Source organism: Pseudoliparis swirei, chromosome 4 (assembly GCF_029220125.1).
Source record: "Pseudoliparis swirei isolate HS2019 ecotype Mariana Trench chromosome 4, NWPU_hadal_v1, whole genome shotgun sequence".
Taxonomy (NCBI): Eukaryota; Metazoa; Chordata; class Actinopteri; order Perciformes; family Liparidae; genus Pseudoliparis; species Pseudoliparis swirei.
Genome location: NC_079391.1, coordinates 22,128,735 through 22,143,031, shown reverse-complemented (window position 1 = coordinate 22,143,031; position 14,297 = coordinate 22,128,735). Strand labels below are relative to the sequence as shown.

The following is a 14,297-nucleotide window of genomic DNA, read 5'->3' as shown; positions in this document are numbered from 1 at the left end:
TCTCACCCTCCTGCTTTGCAGTCTCGACGTTCTGGCTTTTTTAGGGACTTGCATTTCTTCCGTGCAGACTCTGCATGCCAGATATGTTCTGCAGCTGCTGTACGAGACCAAAAAGCTCCTCAAACAGATGCCCAACATCATCCACCTGTCGACATCCTACACCAATGAGATAACTATATGTGGTGGGTGACGGTGATCCCAGTTTCATGTTAATGCGAGATGTCAAGTTATTTGTCAACCAATGTCCGTCTTGCCGTTTCCATTCTGTGATGCCGATGCGTGTGCACCTGTACCCAGTAGGCCGCTAAACACATGAATAACCTGCCGACCAGCTAAACGATTGCTGATGTCTGTAAATGTGTTATGAATACCATTGACTGTATCTTGATAGCAGACTTCCAAGAATGGAGGTCTTGTTTATTTGCAGACTGATCAGGCACTTGACTCCTCGGCCGCCTCCTCCTGCAGATTCACATCTCATTAAACTTAAGAATACTTGAGACCAAAATATATATTTTTTTTATTCCATTAAGGAATATTTCAGACTCTGTAAATCAGCGATCAGTTAAGCAATATTCCGATTTCTGCACAACTGTAATTTTCCTTTTTGGTCCAGGTGATCTGCACGGGCGGCTTGATGACTTACTTCTCATATTTTATAAGGTACTGTAAAGCTATATTTATTTTACTGTACAATTCATTTCCTTATGATTGCATACTACCTATTTTTCAGGGAAATGTGTTTCATGCCGATGCATCTGATTTTCTATCGATACAGATGATTTAAACAAGCCAACGTGATTTTAACTCTGCGATTTCATGACTCGCTGCCCTTCAGAATGGCCTTCCCTCTGCGGAGACACCATGGGGACTTTGTGGACCGTGGGAAAAAGTCCATAGAAGTGGTCAGCCTCCTCTTCGCCTACCTGCTACTTTACCCCGACTACATGCACCTGAACCGAGGAAACCATGAAGACTACATAATGAACCGTGTGTGTGTGTGTGTGTAGGTGTGTGTGTGTGTGTGTGTGTGTGTGTGTGTGTGTGTGTGTGTGTGCACGTGCGTACTCATACTCATGGCCATGAGATCCTCCAGCTGATTCAGGACGTTTTCAGCCCGTCGTGGCGGTCATCGACGGAAAGATCCTGATCGTTCACGGTGGGATATCAGACTAGGCCGACCTGGACTTCCTCAGCTCCATAGACAGGCAAAAGGTCAGCGAAAACAAGAAGCCCTCTGTACTCTTTTAACTGCAAACATCAGTCTTGGCCACTAGAGGTCAAAAGAACATTTTAGAAAGATGGCGATGACATCACAGCCACCACACTTCTAACATGATGGTCAATAGGAGGCTTTGTTCATCCAGCAGACAGGGTTCATGCTGAATACTTGAGTGTTTTCGTTAGATTAGATGAGATATTCCTTTATTAGTCCCACAGTGGGGAAATTGCAGGATCACAGCAACAGGTGCACATTAGAGCAGTAGTAAAAGATAAAAGCACAATACTAAATATACAGAGGAAACAAAATACATACACAAGGCAGTGACCAAAGTGAATTTTTCAGCAGGTTAAAGTGCTGAGGGTGCCAAGATCTCCAGCGATGATCTAGTGCAGTGTGTTGTGCAGCCTGACAGCAGCAGGAAGGACGGACTTGTGGTTCCTCTCCCTCAGACAGCGGGGAGGAATCAGCCGGTGGCTGAAGGAGCTGAGCAGAGCTGCTCGAGTGATCCTGAAATGTCCCCACTGTGGGACTAATAAAGGAATATATACTCTAATCTAATTCTGGAAAATGAAGCCAATCACTTGCAACAAAATGTACAATCATTTAATATTTTCGTTGGAAGATTAGTGTATGTTTTACGATCTAAACAACATATACCTTTGTCCTCACTTTATTTCTGTCATCCCTCCTGTGCTCATCCAGGTGAAATCTGCCATGAGGTTTCCCAAACACAGTTTGGAGCACCTGGACATTGGTCATTCCTGCAAAGAAAGAGGTTGGCGGCCGACTCTCATCCCAGCAGCCACAGCAAGAACCAAAGAACGCCCAACCAGAGGTCCGAAAGCAGCCCACAGCCACTTGGGGTGGTTTTTTAATGTGTAAAATAAGACTTATTGCTTCAAGTAACAGAGGCTCTCTTCTATCCCTTTTTATTTCTGTAGAAGGAGGCAATGCGGGCACAGTCGACAAGACAGTGTAGCCTCATCTTCTTCCTCCTCCTCCTCATTGTCTTCGTCCTCCTCTTTGTTCTGCTCTCCTCGAACATCATCGTGCCTCTCGCCTCGCTCTTGCCCGTCTTCTCCCAGCATGCCTTACACTATCAATGTCCTCCAAGTGCCTTACCTGGACTCTTTATCCTCCGTTCCGTCTCCTGCACCTCCACAACATGACCGGGAATGGAAACAGGTCAGAGTGGATCTGGCACCCCGTAGTGTTGTGTCCCTCGTCCAGCACTTTTATCTGCTTTCCTTTCTCCTGCAGGTGGTGGATATATTGTGGAGCGAACACATTCAGGGGAGGAGGCTGCTACTTCGGGCCGGACGTCACCCGCAGACTGCTGCTTCAGCACGGACTCCAGCTGCTCATCAGATCCCACGAGTGCAAACAGGAAGGATACGAGCTCTGTCACGGAGGACAGGGAGACGGGAGGGATGCAAGACGCCAATTCAGATTGTTTAAATAAACATTTGAGTCTGGAGGAATGTTTAGAGCATGTTTGTCCCACAGGTGATCACCATTTTCTCAGCGTCAAACTATTATGAGGAGGGAAGCAACCGGGGTGCCTACATCAAGCTGGGCCGGGAACTGGTTCCCCGCTTTTACCAGTACCAAGTCAGCCGCACAACGCGGAAACTCACCCTGACACAGAGGTACAACAGGTCTCAGCTGTGTTTCTGCTAACCAGCTGGTCCCAGCCTCCTCCACTGTGGGGATGTTTCAAATCGTCATAAATTGAATACCTCTGGGTTTCAAACAAGCATTTTGAATTCAAGCATTTACGTAAATAAAGTTCCGTCTTGTGTGTGTGCTTTCGTGATGCGTCTTCAGAGTGCGAGCTGCTGTACGGTACGCCCTCAAGGCCCTGAAGGAGAAGCTCTTCACCCATCGCTCTGAGCTGCTGTCGGGCCTCCAGCAGTACGACCAGAACAACACTGGTGTGCTCTTCTCACTCCGTTTGCCTTGCTTATATCAACTAGGTTGACATCTATAGATGTTATAAGTTTATCTTTTTTCTAGTGCTGTGAAAAATAACGTGTTAACTCAGTTAATTCAATTACAGGTTTAACTAGTTTTTTTTAATTTTACGCATTTAACGCATGCGCAGAATGAGCTTCCAATCCGTCTGTTGTTGGTCGTCGGGACAAAAAAAAGTCACTTGCAAAATGAGCTTCCAATACACCACTTCAATCTGAACTATGTCCGCTCTCATGCAGACGGTCGTGCTGTTCATCGGTAATGATCCTTCCGCAGGTTCACCTCCGGAAACCTTGTTACGACTTTTACTTCCTGTAGATCAGGGTCTCAACACGTCGATCGCGACCTGCCAGTCGATCGCGGCGTAGTGTTGGTAGATCGCATGACATTAAAAAGATTGGCCCGCCCCCTGACATGTTCTCTATAGCATGTCTTTGTTCTTTTATTAAATTAAACGTCTGTTGTTGATCGTATCTCCACAGCAGCATGTCATTTCTGTCTCTTCGCGTTGCGTTAACACTTATCAATCTCCGTCTCGCGCGCCACAGAGCTCCGTGCGCGCGCATCGGGACCGAGCAAAAAAAAAGTCATTTGTCAATCTGTCCGTGTCCGGGCCGGTGAGGTTTCAGCTTTGCAGCGGTGTCCCCGCCGTCCCTTTCATCACGGCCCAGTGGAGTTGAGAAAATCACCAAATCAAAGACCAGGAGCTGGATTACTGACAGACAGCTCACAGACTGCCTCAGACTGGCTGTCTGTGATTATGAACTAACTACAAGCTCACAGACAGAGTTCAGTCACAGCCATCACACTGACTGGAGTCACATGACTTGATGGCATTATGATGAGAGCTGAACTTACATGAGTTGCACTGACTGATCATGTTGTCAGTGTTGTGTTGTAATTGGATTGTAATTGTCATTGCTAGAGTCCAGGTACAGAGGCAACAACATGTAAATAAATACAACATTTATATTGGTAGTTCATCCAGCTGCTCATTGCAAATGTGTTTATTCTTGTTCATATTGTGTGCGGTGAACAAATATCTTACTTGTTATATTACACTTAAATTCTGTGTTCCTGGTCACATCAATTTGAACGCTGGACCAAAATGACAATTAGGCCAAATAAAAAGTTGTAAATCCAGTCTGGACCGTCATTTTCTCTCAACGCCTCAATAGGTAGATCTTGCCGGTCATGAAGGCGGAGGTCAGGGATCTTGGGCTCAAAAAGGTTGGTGACCACTGCTCTAGAGGGTGTTTTGGGGGCATTAGATGACAACGCTGGAGTCTTTTCCTGTGGCTGTGTTCTTTGTCTTCTCTTGGTGTCATCAAAGGGGCCTTTACCCTGCAGTTGAGTAGGAGCCGTCACATTTTGCCCTTTTGCCGCAACCACAGGAGAAGGTGGTATTTTTGCCTTTGTATTTTCTTTTTTTGGTTCATCCCTACCAGAGACCACGTTACCTCTGATTTTCTTCGTGGGAATTGGTGGTATCACTTGAGGCGATTTTGCAATTGTTTTCAGGAAGTTTTTTTCCCACATCTCTTGATGGGAGAATGCATCGATTTTTGGATCTTCTCCAGAATGACAGCTTTGAAAATTGACGGCCTCTATTAAATACTGATCTAAAAAGTTTGGGAGGTTGGCAGATTGTGCCAGAATTGTAGCTCTTGTCATACACTGGTTCAAACTCTTCAATCCATATGTGCATGAAAACTGGGAAGTCATCTTGAAAGAATTGAAATGCTGTGGAAAATATCCAATTCGATGTGATCTAAGTCTAGTTACAATGTTTTTTACTTGGAGATTAAATACACAATCTGTGACGGCAAAAAAAAAGACGTTAATACAAGGTGGGAGATGTGATGCAGGCTTTCCTTTTGACGCAACCACAGGAGAAGGTGGTATTTTTGCCTTTGTGTTTTCTTTTTTTGCTTCATCCCTACCAGAGACCACGTTACCTCTGATTTTCTTCGCGGGAATTGGTGGTATCACTTGAGGCGATTTTGCAATTGTTTTCAGGAAGTTTTTTTCCCACATCTCTTGATGGGAGAATGCATCGATTTTTGGATCTTCTCCAGAATGACAGCTTTGAAAATTGACGGCCTCTGTTAAATACTGATCTAAAAAGTTTGGGAGGTTGGCAGGTTGTGCCAGAATTGTAGCTCTCGTCATACACTCGTTCAAACTCTTCAATCCGTATGTGCACGAAAACTGGGAAGTCATCTTGAAAGAATTGAAATGCTGTGGGAAATCTCCAATTCGATGTGATCTAAGTCTAGTTACAATGTTTTTTACTTCGAGATTAAATACACAATCTGTGACGGCAAAAAAAAAGTGACGTTAATACAAGGTGGGAGATGTGATGCAGGCTTTCCTTTTGACGCAACCACAGGAGAAGGTGGTATTTTTTCCTTTGTGATTTCCTTTTTTGGTTCATCCCTACCAGAGACTAGGCTACCTTTGGGTTTTTTTCCCCCAGAATTGGTGGGAGAACCAAAGTGGGTGTCACCTTTTGACCTCTAGAGGGTGTTTTGGGGGCATTAGATGACAACGCTGGAGTCTTTTCCTGTGGCTTTGTTCTTTGTCTTCTCTTGGTGTCATCAAAGGGGCCTTTACCCTGCAGTTGAGTAGGAGCCGTCACATTTGGCAACCTACAAGGTGGGGGATGTGATGCAGGCTTCCCTTTTGCCGCAACCACAGGAGAAGGTGGTATTTTTGCCTTTGTATTTTCTTTTTTTGGTTCATCCCCACCAGAGACCACGCTACCTCTGATTGTCTTCGCCGGAATTGGTGGTATCACTTGAGGCAAGCACTCCGAGACTAATTTGTAATTTGTGAAATTGGGCTATACAAATAAACTCTTGGTTATAGAAAATTATGTGGCAGTAAATAAACAAATGACAGGTTCTTTGTTAGTTGAGTTATTTTATTTTTCTGCATCAACATTTTTAATGCTCATGATTTTCAGGTCTGCATTAAAATATCAACATTTATAGTTTCTGCTGTTTTGCTTTTGAAATAAAAGTACTGGAATGGAAAGTTATTTCAAACATAACATATATTTAAGATCATCCATTACAGTAGAATAATAATTTATATTACTAAATACAAATAAAACCAAAAAGGAACAGAGAATTAAGAGAATAAAAGTATGAATTATTGATTTGAGGGAAATTATATGGGTCAACAATTTACAAAAAAAATATTATTATATAACCTATGACATTTGATTACAAGGCAGTTAACTGTTTATATAATATTATTGCGCACAAACCCAAGTACAGAGATGTGCTAATATATTTGCAAATGTAAGTTGACATATAATGCATATTAGTAAGTACTGTAAACACACATTTGAGCTTCATGTTTAAGCTCACAGTTCAGACGTGAATTCAAATCAGCTGCCAACGCCATGATGTTAAATCAGTGTATGAGAGCTTCAGAGTTTATTGAAGAGTAAATACTCAAGTACCACATGAATCGTATGAGCTGATAATGGCCAGGTGATCCTCTCTCTGTAAAACATGTCTCCTCAGGTGTTCAGCTTTTTCACAGCATCAGGCAGCTGGCGCTCTGCAGGAAATCCTGCACATAAGTGATCACCACCTTGGACAGGTAGGTTATCGTGCCAAAGCTGCCACGAGGGGCGCTGTCGTGGAAAAAGTTGCAGATTCCTGTTGCTGGGTCCTTCTCCAGGAAATAATTACTAACTAAAACTGTGAGACTTCTGGGTAAGCAGAGGCAAGACAGAGAGAACCCCGGTCAACATACATGAACATCCTTTCAAACTCAAATATGCCTCTTGCCGTCAGCTGTCTCTGTACCTGGTCGCTGAAGAAGAGGTCGTTGGCCAGATGCAGGATGCGGTCCACATGTATAATGCCGCCGATGCTGTCCACGTCCACGTCGGCTACCAGACCCAGAACCTTCACAGTCTCCACGAGCAGGCTGGGAGCGCACGTACATGGCTAGATAGACCATGATTTCCTATATGACACACACACACACAATGCACATGTCTCCTAAGCTAACAGAAAGGATTTACAATCTGTATTCCTGCCTTACAGTGAGTGCACACACACACACAGCTATAGGGTCTGCAAAAAGTCCTGCGGCGGCCCAAAAGTTTGTAGTCACCTGTGAGTACGGCTACACTGATGTCCTGACCACTGGCTTCATAGATGAGAGTGTTCAACTCCTCAGGAGGAAGTGGACTTAAAGGAAACAGTGAGGAGGAAGAGTCGGTTTATTAGGTAGTTATGCATTTAACAAACCCTTAACGTGAGCAGGAAATCTCTTCGGCCACACCAGTTTACACTGTGATGACTCGTTCCCTGGCTTCAGGGGGTAAGCCCACAGTCAGCTGCTTGTGATGGGATATCAGATATGTGCAGGCCTGAGGAGGAGACATAAGCAGGTTTATTTATTTGTAAATGATTAAAATTGTCTCAGAAAGTATGGATTCTGCCTCTTTTTTAAGTTATTCAGCAGGCGTTCAAAGTGTTCCTCAGTCACTTTATCATTTGGAAAAGTTTGCAGCTCCTTTTACTTTTAAAAATATGTAGTTTGAATATGTTTTTAGAAAAATGTCATGTTGTGCACTGAAAACCCAAAGCAAATTTATAAGGGCCAATAGATCTATTTTTCTTTATTTTGATCCATGAACAGTCTTTTTTTTCCAGTGATCGATCCAGATGAAGGAACGTGGTTTAATAGTGACTCAACCGTGAAGTGTATATTGTATCAGAACGGGAAAGACAGCCCTTTCCCTCCCCCCACAGGAAAAGTGAGTTGAGCCTAAAGGTTATAAATGAGCACACCTGTGAGCAGGAAAAGAGGGGGGGAAAACAAACAATTAAGAAAAACAGCATGGAGATCAGAGAGAGGAGCGAGAGTGGCTAAAGAAGGAAGGAAATTAAGTTTTGTTAGGATTCAGCTTCCATAGACCATTAGTAAAGCTTTCAATAGTTAAAGAACAAAAACAACGGGAGCAACTAAGAAACGGAACCAGCTGAACTTCGACCAAATCCTGGATACCCTGAGGAAGGACTACGGATCCCGGGAGCAGGCTGTCAGGAACAACAGAAAGACCGGACCCTGCTTGGATGCCCCTGAGAATCTCCTTCCCTGCAGTGGACCCTTCAGATAAAAACCCTACTCTCCAGGCCCGACCTCTCAGTTCCCCCCAACAATGCTTCCATCCAGCCTTTGCTTCTGAGGGACAAGCTGGAGCAGTCCGGGGTGGACCACCACCTCACTACATGGATCCTGGACTACCTCACCAACCGTCCACAGTATGTGAGGATAGGGAGATGCGAGTCAGACCGGGTCTCCTGCAGCACAGGGGCTCCACAAGGAACCGTTCTGGCTCCATTCCTCTTCACCATCTACACCTCGGACTTCAATCACAACTCCGACCACGTCTACCTGCAAAAGTTCTCTGATGACTCTGCAATCGTCGGCTTCATCTCTGCCGACGATGACAGGGAATACAGAGAACTGAACCAGGACTTTTTGGAATGGTGCCAGCGGAACCGCCTCCACATCAACTCCAGTAAGACCAAGGAGCTGGTGGTGGACTTCCGCCGAAGTAAACGCTCTCCTCCGGTACCAGTGGGCATCCAGGGACTGGACATTGAGATTGTCAAATCTTAGAAGTACCTGGATGTTCACCTGGACAACAAACTGGACTGGGCTGACCACGCACACGCACTTTATAAAAAGGGTCAGAGCAGACTCTTCCTGCTGAGGAGGCTGAGGTCCTTTGGAGTGCAGGGAGCACTCCTGAAGACCTTCTTTGACTCTGTGGTGGCATCAGCCGTCTTTGATGGAGTGGTCTTCTGGAGCAGCAGCATGGCAGCGGCTGACAGGAAGAGGCTGAACAAGCTGATAAAGAAGGCCAGCAGCGTGCCGGGGTGTCCTGTGGATACTGTGGAGGTGGTGGGGGACGGGAGGATGATGGCAAAGCTCTCGTCCCTGATGAACCACGCCTCCCACCTCATGCCTGACACTCGAGCAGCTCTGCTCAGCTCCTTCAGCCACCGGCTGATTCCTCCCCGCTGTCTGAGGGAGAGGAACCACAAGTCCTTCCTTCCTGCTGCTGTGAGGCTGCACAACACACTGCACTAGATCATCGCTGGAGATCTTGGCACCCTCAGCACTTTAACCTGCTCAAAAATTCACTTTGGTCACTGCCTTGTGTATGTATTTTGTTTACTCTGTATATTTAGTATTGTTATTGTGTTTTTATTTGTATCTTTTACTACTGCTCTAATGTGCACCTGTTGCTGTGATCCTGCAATTTCCCCACTGTGGGACTAATAAAGGAATATCTCATCTAATCTAAAGAAAACACTAAAGTATTCAGCATGAACCCTGTCTGCTGGATGAACAAAGCCTCCTATTGACCATCATGTTAGAAGTGTGTTGGCTGTGATGTTTGCAGTTAAAAGAGTACAGAGGGCTTCTCGTTTTCGCTGACCTTTTGCCTGTCTATGGAGCTGAGGAAGTCCAGGTCGGTCTGGTCTGATATCCCACCGTGAACGTATGAATATTTTGTCATAATTTATGGAAACAATCTTCAATAGCATCACTGTTATCAAGTGTAGGGTATATTTATTCAATATCTACATCAATGGGCTCCACATTAGTGTACTACACCTCTCATTTTGAAGAAAATATTTTGAATAATTGTTATGAATATTTTGATATCATTTATGGAAACAATCTTCAATAGCGTCACTGTTATCAAGTGTAGAGTGAAATCATTCAACATCTACATCAATGGGCTCCACATGAGTGGACTACACCTCTTACTTTGGAAAAAAAAGATTTTGAATAATTATTATGAATATTTTGATATAATTTATGGAAGAAATCTTCAATAGCTTTACTATTATCAAGTGTAGGGTATATTCATTCAATATCTACATCAATGGGCTCCACATGAGTGGACTACACCTCTTACTTTGGAGAAATGTGTTTTTGAATAATTATTATGAATCTTCAATAGCTTCACTATTATCAAGTGTAGGGTATATTCATTCAATATCTACATCAATGGGCTCCACATGAGTCTACTACACCTGTTATTTTGAAGAAATGCGATTATGAATAATTATTATGAATTATTTTAAATATTTTATGGAGACAATATTCAATATATTCACTGTAGTAAAGTGTAGGCTGACAACATTTCCTACATCAATTGCCTCTCCTTTGTTGTACTAGATCAGCTATATTGATGATGTGCTTTTGCATAATTTTAAATATAATGATGTTTAACCACCAATCCTGTGTTGGTAAAACTACAATATTTCTTCAGAAGATCTCTTTTAATCATCTCAGTTTCGTTTTTAGGACAAAGTAAAGTGGCACCATTTTCTCGTCAGTCACCAGGATATCTATTGATTATGAAAAACCAATGTGTATTTAAGATTGTTTGTTCAATTTGGATTATTTTGAACCGAAATGTGTTTAGCATTGATACAATGTAAAACGGTGTCCTATTTGCTTTCCAGAAACCAGCATATTGGTTAAGGAGCACTTTCATGATTTATTATACATACTCAAGCAAACAATAGATCTTATATTAACTAATTGCTTCTTCTGAGAAAACATGTAACCCAGTGGTCATTACTTAAAGTCTGGTAATATCAGTGAATTGGTCAAATTAGTGCAATTGTAAACCTATTCTTCGTACTTTATATGTCTTGAATTAAAAAATAGTACCACACACATTATAATAAGAGCCATCATAGTAGTCAAGTAGTTCCCACATTTAATCTTTATGAACGATCAGATACCAATATATACATGACTGGTTCGGCTTGAACAACATTTAACTTGATAAACTTGAAGTCAACAAGTGTATCCGACAAAGTCAGATATACATATTCCTAAGTGTTCAGTTACACAACACACAATACCAATGTTGTTTGGTATTTGTGCTGCTGTCATCCCAAGGCACTGCGTGTGAAACCATCTTGAGCAAGTTCCACACTGAATCTACATGGGGATAAATAAATTAAACATATTTAAAAAATGGAAACTTTAGGAAACATGTTATGCATACAAGTTAACACTATTTGATTACTAATTCCTTGAAACTCACTCCAGGTTATCTACAGATTATCCACAACTCAGATTGTCTAAAAACAAGTCTCACCCAAACAGCATCAACAGCAGTTTTGGGCAGGTCCACAATTCCACAGAAGGAACAGAGCTCATCCTTTGAAACTAGAAATAAATACATGTGTATTAGTGTCAATTATGTATTAAGTCAATAAAATATTGTTTACATATTTTGAACAAAACCTGATTGTTTCAGAATGTCTTCAGCCATGACTCTTCTTAGCTTTTCAATAGATTGTTTAGATGAGTTGATGCGAAAATGCTGCGGAATCTTTGAAAGTTCCATCACCGTCAACTTGGCCATCTGTCAAATGGCAAAACAACACACCTGTATGAATTTACATAGTAAAACAGCATATTGTTTAATCTATCAGAAAGACAAAAGGTTGCATGAAATAACCTGAATGACAAAGATCCCACAACTGCTGCCATCTTTCTGGCAGCTGTGGGTTATCTGGCCCGGCTGCCACTTGATGTTCACCCAGTCCTCCTTTCCAAGTCTGTTCCGGCGCATTTTGAAATACTGTCTGCAGGATGAAAGGAAAATAATTTTGGTTTACATTTGCACTTACTCTATGGCCTTACTAAACATGTGTATAACATTATATATTTCCCATAATCTAATTAATATTACCCAAATCTTTGGCCAGCCTTTCTAGTCGTCAACTTCATTTAACCCTTGCAGAGGATCAACCACAAATATGCGGTTTGAAAGGGCATGGAGATACTGTTTTAAAAAGTAATATAGTGTTAAAGCATGCCATATTCTAAACTTACCAACAACAGCAACAATAATAACATAATACATTTTATTTATGTAAAACCTAAATGAATGAGCAACATTGGAAGTATATTTATTGTACACAAGATAATCACAACTGTGAGTAAATAAAGAAACAAACCACGTTAAATAGGCATATTTTAACAGTTTACTTGAAAGTACTGAATATTAGTCTGAAAATAAGTTACACAATATGGGGTCATACTCAATCAAAGAAAACAAAAATTGTTAAAGTAGCAGTGGGGACTACCAACGGGATCCTGTTTGATGTTCTGTTTCCATGAATGCTGGAAAGGCACATTGTACCACATGACCAGCTGCATATTCATCACAAACTTCCAGTGCACATTTCTTATGTTGACAAAAGCAATGGCTCCATCATAGTCATCAAATGTGACCTGACAACATGCGTAAAAATGGAAAAATAATTGTATTTTGCTGCAAAACTCAAATAGAATGTACCCAGTATGCATTATGTATCTTTCCTCCAACGGAACAACCAAAAAAGTAAAGCTGCTTTTTCAAATGGATTGTTTCAAAACAACTTGATGTTAAGTAATAATATAATTACTCACCTTTTTTAACCCTTGCCTGGCCATTTGCTCTCTCGTGCCGTACAAGATTAAACCCATGGTATAATGATTCATGAGGTATAGCCGGCCAGGTGTAGTACATTTATGTGGAGCCCATTGATGTAGATGTTGAATGATTTCACTCTACACTTGATAACAGTGACGCTATTGAAGATCGTTTCCATAAATTCTGACAAAATATTCATAATAAATATTCAAAATCTTTTTTCTCTAAAGTAAGAGGTGTAGTCCACTCATGTGGAGCCCATTGATGTAGGAAATGAATGGTTTCATCCTACACTTGATAACAGTGAAGCTATTGAAGATTGTTTCCATAAAATATTAAGTATAATTCATAATAATTATATAAGATGAGTTTTTTTTTTAAACCAGCTGTAGTACATTACATGGTGGCCATTTGACATATGGTATAAGTTCTGTCAGCCTTCACAATCTTTCAGTGGAGCTATTGAATATTTTTGGAATGTTTTTTCTGGATTGCTTTTTGCAGACGGTCCCTGGGCTTAGGTCTCACAGCTGATCGCACATTGAGACCCGTTATTCATCGATCTCGGAGACCGGCTTTTTTTGGTAAAATGAAGGTTGTAGCTTGTTGTCGACATCACTACGGTCACAGAGAGGTGTTGTTTGTGTTTTAACTCCGTTTCGTGAGAGAGCTATTGAGCCGGGAAGTCCGAATCTGTAAATATCTTTCTAACTTTACTGAACTACTAATTTCCTGATATTTGAGCCACCAACTTGTGTGGCTGCGTGCGCGGCAACATTTTGGTCACCCCCGACAAAATCTCACTCCAAGGTTTTTTGAAAAGTTGGCAGCTCTGAAAGCTGTATTGAGGAGATGGGATATCGTTGACCATATGGCAATTGTATTTATCACATTGTTACCATGCACTTGATAATCGTCATTGAGGCTGTAACGTCACTTGGAAACGTGTATGTTGTCAATGTTGGTTGCAACTGGCGACATAAACACCGAGGCTTCAACATCGTACTTTCGCATTTTGTCTTTTTGCCAAAGACTTGAGGTTGTAGATCACGTTGACGTGGTGGGTTCGTTGCAACCTACATGTTCGGTACGCCAGCGTTGGCAGCGACATGAACGCCAGCTTACTTAACGTCAGTTATATCATCTGGATGAGCTGGAACTCTTTCTCCGCAGTACAATATGGACGATAAAACGGAAACTTCCTCAAGAGCCGCTTCAGACATTATCTACGATTGGATGGTATGTCTTCTGTGTAACAGCGGTTTTTTTTTTTTACGGCGACATGTTATGAAGCCCTGCGTTAATTAATTTCATACTTCAGTGGATTCAGCAAAGAGTGAAGGAAGTGATGCTGCTGCACGTGTACGTCTTTCAAAGTCGTCTGGTTAGTTCCGCATACAACGTTCATTGGTTCCGGACCACAATTCTGCGCACTGGAATAATACTTTTCACTTTCACACGCGCACAAACACACACAAACACTCAATTACCCATATTGACAAATTCACGTTTTCTATCTATTCAAAATAAAAATAAACGAGGAAATCTCTCATTTGCATTAGTATTCATACCCTGTATTCAGTACTTTATAAAATAGGCCACACA

General features: G+C 42.0%; 1 long non-coding RNA gene and 1 pseudogene across 2 annotated transcripts; one reads left to right on the top strand and one right to left on the bottom strand.

Moving 5' to 3' along the window:
• LOC130192427 (serine/threonine-protein phosphatase with EF-hands 1-like) overlaps positions 1-14,297 on the top strand; it is a 991,358-nt pseudogene that overhangs the window by 300 nt on the left and 976,761 nt on the right.
• LOC130192451 (uncharacterized) lies at positions 10,959-13,984 on the bottom strand. Of its 2 annotated transcripts, none has more exons than XR_008831391.1 (5): positions 11,967-13,984; positions 11,733-11,859; positions 11,516-11,636; positions 11,367-11,437; positions 10,959-11,206 (listed from the first exon to the last, which is right to left on the bottom strand). It is a non-coding gene; the product is annotated as an uncharacterized LOC130192451 (long non-coding RNA). The 2 variants fall into 2 exon arrangements; XR_008831392.1 differs by having other exon boundaries at positions 12,689-13,984.